Source organism: Schistocerca serialis, chromosome 9, assembly GCF_023864345.2.
Source record: "Schistocerca serialis cubense isolate TAMUIC-IGC-003099 chromosome 9, iqSchSeri2.2, whole genome shotgun sequence".
NCBI classification, from domain to species: Eukaryota; Metazoa; Arthropoda; class Insecta; order Orthoptera; family Acrididae; genus Schistocerca; species Schistocerca serialis.
The window spans coordinates 2,764,456-2,771,439 of record NC_064646.1 but is presented as its reverse complement, the minus strand read 5'-3'; the positions used below and the strand labels follow the sequence as shown (position 1 = coordinate 2,771,439).

Genomic DNA, 6,984 nt, shown 5'->3' with positions numbered 1-6,984 from the left:
AACTGGATGTTTTGCTGTCTGTAGTTCATGATCATAGAAATTTCCTTTAGCATATTTCAATTTGTATGTGGCTGGTGGATCTGATTAAATAGCATCTGCCATTTCGAATAATTGTTTATACCAACTAGCAGTATATCGTTTTCAAATATTCCTTTCAATTTGCTCAATCTCACATTATCACCAATTTTATATTTGTAGTAACAAAGTAATAGTTTGAGTGTAAATATTTTTTAAAATGTGATGTTGATTTACTTAATTTACTTCATTTGGTTTGACATGTTGTGTTGTTGTATTTCTCAACTTGTTCTGAAACATATTATACCCTCTTATAATTGCCTTGAATAGAAAACTTATTCCACATAACTTCTTTTAATGATTTATTAAATCTTTCAATGACAGATGTTTTTATTTCAGTATACATTGAATAACAAATAAAATTATATTTCTTAATAAGTTATTTAAAATCTTTATTGTAGAATTTTTTACCATTATCAGTTTTGAGATTGCTTGGAGCTCTCTCTCTCTCTCTCTCTCTCTCTAAATATTTTTTCAAAAGCAACAGCTGCATTTATCCTTAATTGGCATAGCTTACCACATTTAGAAAATACATCAATAATAGGTAACAAATATTTATATCCTTTATTTTTGTATTCCTTTTATATTTACAGAATTCATTTCAACTAAATCAGCTTGACATATATCATCTATTCTAAGAGAGTTACAGGTACTTTTTCAAAATTTTTTCTCATCAGTTCACATAGTAAATTAATTATTTCTTCATGAACATTAGGGTTCATTCCATCACCTACAAATTTTTTTAAAAACATGTTGTATGCTGAGGTCTTTTTTGACCCCAAAGTGACTCAAGCATTTTTATCAAGATAAAATTTGAAATATGTCCACAAAGTTAGTTATAAATTGTTGAGATATATGTGCATGATGTTGACATTACAACTCCATTGTTTCTAAATATAATTAAAATACATTTAAGTTGTAATTATTTACTACATGTGTTTGAAATAATATATTTTGTGTAGTTCCAAAAATTATTGACCCATGCTGCTGCTCGTATTGGTGCCATTGCTAGGTTGGCGTTGTTTAGTTGGTATAGTTATGGTTGTCGTCTTCTTCTTGTGTTCATTGGCGCCACTTCGTTTGCAAGCGTTGTCTGTCCGCTAGTGGCAGCAGTGGCGGTTATCGGTACCTAGTAACAATGGTACTATCTTTGGGGCGACGTTGTCGTGTTTCGTGACGCGTGAGTCGGCAGTTCGTTTGAGGATGGTCGAGGAGCCAGGTCCACACAGTACAAGAACATGCCGGGACCACTTTCAGCATGCAGCACTGCCAGATGAAAGGGCTGTAGTTGTGAGGGGTACAACCTCATTGACACAGGACCCAGAAAGTTTAACTCGAGTGGACCTTAATTCAGGAAGTGAAACCTCCAACATTATGAGATCTCCCCATTTGCTTGTGTGTTTCTACTCCCATTGTTGCAGAGACAGAGTAGCGAGTGGAGCGTTTAGAGAAGGCAGACCTAATTAGCCTTCCTTCATTTCTAATTATTAATTGTTGCATTCTATGTGGTATTATTTGTGAAGTTCAACCAGTGGTGTTTTTCCTGCCTAATGGCCGATAACGCCCCAGTTACCTGCCCTGGGACTTAGTGTATATTATGGCAGTGGACTTTTCCACGCCTTTCCGCTGCTGTGCAGTAAGGGGTGTAGTTCAACAGCTTCCTTGATTTCTGGGCCGTGTGGTGTGTTTTTTTTTTCCTTATTCTGGTAGTCGCAGTTCCTTTCTGCTTCCGGATGCTCTAAAAACCAGAAACTGAAGGCGTGGTACTGACTACCAGTTCTGGCTTCGGTGTGTTATTCTATCGTTGCATTGGTTATTGGACGTTAGGTAGATTCAGAAAACGATTTTGGTCATGCATTTGCACTGCCACCAGTCTGAGTTACGATCTCGTGAAGTGAATGTAACTCTTAGCTGCCTGTCTCATCGCTTGCAAAGTTTTGAGGGACTTTCCCAGGTCGATTCTTGGAGCAAAGTTTGCGCCCCCTCTTTCCTTGGTTTGGTCAGATTTGATGATCGTTTGAGAAAAAATTTAATAACTGTAGCTGCAAGTTGAGAAAGTTAACTGGTTCTTAAAAGAATCCTATTCATAAGTTCAGCAGTGAACCATTTTTTAAATTATAACTATTGGGGCCTTCAGCCGAGAAATACATTTGAGTTGGTTGTCATTAAAGCTTTCAGCCATAGAACACTTCTTAATTTATTGTCATCCTTTATTTGTCGTTGGTTTCAAATAAAGTGTACATGATTGAAAACTAAACTAATCAATAGCAATTGATTATGGCTCCATCCACAATTGTAACCCAACCATGCCTTCCTTGGTACCACACAAAATATTCATAACCCACACACTACATATCAGTACTGTAATTTATTAATGTTATGTGTAATATTACTTACATGGAATATTATTAGAAATAGACTTCTACTCGCTCTCCATGTCACACGATGAACAATCATTGGCCGGCCGAAGTGGCCGTGCGGTTAAAGGCGCTGCAGTCTGGAACCGCAAGACCGCTACGGTCGCAGGTTCGAATCCTGCCTCGGGCATGGATGTTTGTGATGTCCTTAGGTTAGTTAGGTTTAACTCGTTCTAAGTTCTAGGGGACTAATGACCTCAGCAGTTGAGTCCCATAGTGCTCAGAGCCATTTTTTTGAACAATCATTACACAACACATTTATCCTAGCATTTTATTTACAGACAACCTTGTGACAGCCATCACATTGTTGATTCAATTTCTTGTCCTTAGACCTTGGGCAGGAATCACACCATTTTCTTTTCAGATTTGGAAGATCGGTTTCCTGGTTATCAAGATCCTTGAAGGCAGAAGATATTTTTGCTGAGTAAATGCATTGTGTTTTGCACTGTGGGGACAGGATTCATCATAAAATGTGAGGTTTGACCAGCTCTTTTCCTAGTTCTGCGAGGAATTCCCTTCTTGGAATTTTACCTCTCATATAATGAGTTCCTGTAAATTAGAGTTACTGAGTGCACTAAGGTACGTCTCAGTCACCCCTTTGTTATGTTTTTCTAAGCCTGCACCTGTCTTTTACATTTCTAAATTATGTGCTTTTTGTTCTTCCAATTCTTTATCATATTTCTTTTTACTTATGATTTAATTTGCAAAAGCAGCTGCTCCACCAGTAAATACGCCAGCAGTGGTTAAAGATGGCAGCGCAGCCAATAGTGATATAGCAAACCGCCTTCATGCTCTGTTAAACCACTACCTTATTTCTTTTTTCTTAGCTATTCAGTAAGGTTTATCACAAGAGGTATTTTAATATTATTGGAGTAATACCACCACTTTTTCTGACCCTTTTTCTTTTTTGAGCATCAGTTAAGAAATTTACACTATTACGTAAGAGCTAGAATATATCCTTGCAAGGATATAGTTCGAGCACTTCGCTCTAGGCAGAGATTCAGGAGCAACGACGAACAACAGTCGCCCAAGGGCACGGTTTTTCTTCCATCCATTAGTAAGGCTACAGATGGCGTTGTGAAAGTTTTAAGCAGGTATGGGATGAAAACTAGTTTCAGACCCACCATAAAAATAAAAGAATGTTCAATTAAGATCGGCAAAAGGTGATCATGAAACAAAATTCAGCGAGACGATCGTCATATCTAAAACCTCGCATTATTAGTCACGCATGTATAGAGAGGCTATCGAGACCGATAAACAACGTAATAATTTTAACAGCAAATACGTAGGTGTTAAACTGGATCAAATCTGGATGTCATGATTGCGCCGCAATCGTGACGATTGATTACATTCAATCAAGAATGTTGGCATTACCAGAGACAGTCTCATAGCCGACGCCACGTGATGGACAATGGAGCCCTCTGTATACTGCCTATGTAATCAGCGCTTCCTAGAGTTCTCTTCGCAGTTCGCCGCTTTACTTCGGAGGATGTCTCCCACAGTCGCAGACGAAACGTCAGGGGAGAGTTTTATACATCGATCATGGACTATCAGCCCGGAAGTTTTAAGTGAAAACAATAGTGGCCGTGAAAGCGTACAATGTATGATAATAGCCTAATTGATGGTCTATTATGACAGTATGTACCCTCATGTTGATAATGTCATCTTTTCCGGGGTGTTTCTCTACTATAAGCAACACGCATTGCTCTGAAATGTGTGCAAATCCTTCCTCATTTAGTGATTTGTTAAGCGTTGGAGGGGTGCACACCCCAATCACGAATAGCACAACCATACCGTAACACCGTCTCCTCCGCACGTCACTGTTCACACTATACATAATATCAGGTAGCGTTCACCTGGTATTTATCTATATATGACGGTAGTATCTGTTCCCGAAAGAACAGTTACCGTGGATGACCATGCAGCTTTGCTAGAAATGATATAATAATTAAATGGACATCCTAGCTGCAAACAGGCATTGATGTACTTCATTGGGGACATGTTGCAAATGTGTGCCCCGACCGGGACTCGAACCCGGGATCTCCTGCTTACATGACAGACGCTCTATCCATCTGAGCCACCGTGGGCACAGAGGATAGTGCGTCTGCAGGGACTTATCCCTTGAATGCTCCCCGTGAGATCCACATTCCCAACATGTCCACACCACTACATTCGTAGTGCGCCTAATACATGTTTGCCCATCATACTCATTACTAGTGGCAGATTAATCTACCAAGTCCCGTACGAGTTCGGGCATAGCGTGTGCGTTCGCACAAGAAGGTCAATGGCCGGGAAGCCATATTTTAACTATATATGACGGTAGTATCTGTTCCCGAAAGGACAGTTACCGTGGATGACCATGCAGCTTTGCTAGAAATGAAATGATAATTAAATGGACACCCTAGCTGCAAACAGGCGTTCATGTACTTCATTGGGGACATGTTGAAAATGTGTGCCCCGACCGGGACTCGAACCTGGGATCTCCTGCTTACATGGCAGACGCTCTATCCATCTGAGCCACCGTGGGCACAGAGGATAGCGCGTCTGCAGGGACTTATCCCTTGCACGCTCCCCGTGAGATCCACGTTCCCAACATGTCCACGCCTAATAGATGTTCGAGTCCCGGTCGGGGCACACATTTTCAACATGTCCCCAATGAAGTACATCAACGCCTGTTTGCAGCTAGGGTGGCCATTTAATTATTACCTGGTATTTGCCAAACCCAAATGCTTCCATTGTATGGCTGCCGGATATAGCTTGAATCATGACTGCAAATCACATTCTTTCAACTTCGTACGCACAGTCGTTACGCTAGGTCGACTGCTGATAGACCGTCGACACTCACGAGTGATTTCTTCCACCGATTTCATGTGATTTCTGACAGAGATCCTCTGCAAGTGTCGACGGCCACTGTCGGTCAGTAGTATTACTCTAGCAGTGATTGGCAGCTGCAAATGATGCTATCAAAAGCGACTGTTTTAGGGGATCGCCCTTGCTGTTTCGCGTTATTTGAGTCTACGTGTCGGAATGACTGTTTTCGTTCTAATACAAAACTCGTTATTTGTTTACTGTTTTCCTGCGGGGTAAATTTCGTGTTTGCTGAGAACTACACCATCACTCGCAGGTTCACCCTACGGCAGTAAATAGTTTTTCCTAGTATTTCACTGGAATAAAATTTTATCTCCACAGCTGAAACTATCGCAGAAGTTGACGCCGTCTACGACTTATGTTCTGAGGCGAATAGCAGAGCTCCCCGTGCCAGTGTTATTGACTCCTGGGGACTCTCGCTGCCCTGTGAAATACGGCTGCACTCAACCAGCAGGTGTGTTTGAAGCGGCGACGTGCAGGCGAAGAGAGCGGCTTCCGTCCACTACCGTTTTACCAGTCGCTTGTTCTGTCCGAATGTTCCTGTTGTGTTCTCGTAGTATAAGTCACGTGGTTCAGAGACTGAGCAATAGATCAGAAATCCATAAGGAAATCTATTAGCAGTATACTTGAAGGAAGACGTCGTCCTCACTTACTACTAACTAAAAAATATCACTGAGCATCCTTCTAACTTCTGTCGATAGATCTCCAGTTAACGACTATTTAGGGTGTCCCAGAATAAATGGCCTATATTGAAGGATAAGACAAGAACGGTCATTACCAGCAAAAAAGGAAAACGATGTGCACTGGAACTCATAGCTTAAGAGCCATGATGATTTCCTTATCTTCGAGATTGTGAAACAAATCTCTTCTACTGCAAGCTTTTCACTCTCTGTAGTTTGAGAAGTGTTAGTATGGACCAATAAAAAAAAATTAAAAAATAGCTCGGCGAACACAGGCTCTTAAATACATACCTTAAGGCCAATGACCACTTCTTTATCTATCTTCGCTACTGTGCTACATTCCATTTCTACTGAACAGTGCTAGGAGCGCTTAATGTATTAACATTAGACTTTCTCTCCTGTTTTGGTGCATACTATATCCTCCGAAAGTATGAAAATCTATAGAACTCCGCTATCAGTCATGGAGGCGAAGCAGCAGGATATCTTAAGGATCTATTTATGGGCACTAACGGTTGATGTCCGACTCGCAAGGTCACATACTTTACCAACCAGCTCAACAGGTGCTGTGTTTCATAGGTTTGTACGCTATAGTTTACTAACGCAATTGGAGAACTTTACTTTGCAGAAAGACACGTACTGTCGTTTGTGAACGACTAAACACCATCCCATATACTACGAATAGTACGACAGTACTGCACCCCATCGATTCATCAGCGATTTATAGGTGTAGGAGGTCAAGCAGTACCGGACCTGCATTCTTTGGATTTGTGGCTTTAGGGATATTTAAAGTCGTTGGTGTATGTCTAACCCACTGAAAATGTTCGGACACTATGGGAGTCTGTGACCAATGTATGTCACGCAAAATAATTGGAGCTAGTTCTATTTGAAAGAAAACTTGGCTCTCTGGGAAGGCTTGAGAGATGTGTCACAGTTCGTATTTACCA

At 40.8% G+C, this 6,984-nt stretch overlaps 1 non-coding gene across 1 annotated transcript; it reads right to left on the bottom strand.

The window, feature by feature from the left end:
• Positions 1 to 4,505: 4,505 nt before the first annotated feature.
• Positions 4,506 to 4,580, bottom strand: Trnat-ugu (transfer RNA threonine (anticodon UGU)). Its single transcript has one exon. It is a non-coding gene; the product is annotated as a tRNA-Thr (tRNA).
• Positions 4,581 to 6,984: the final 2,404 nt, after the last annotated feature.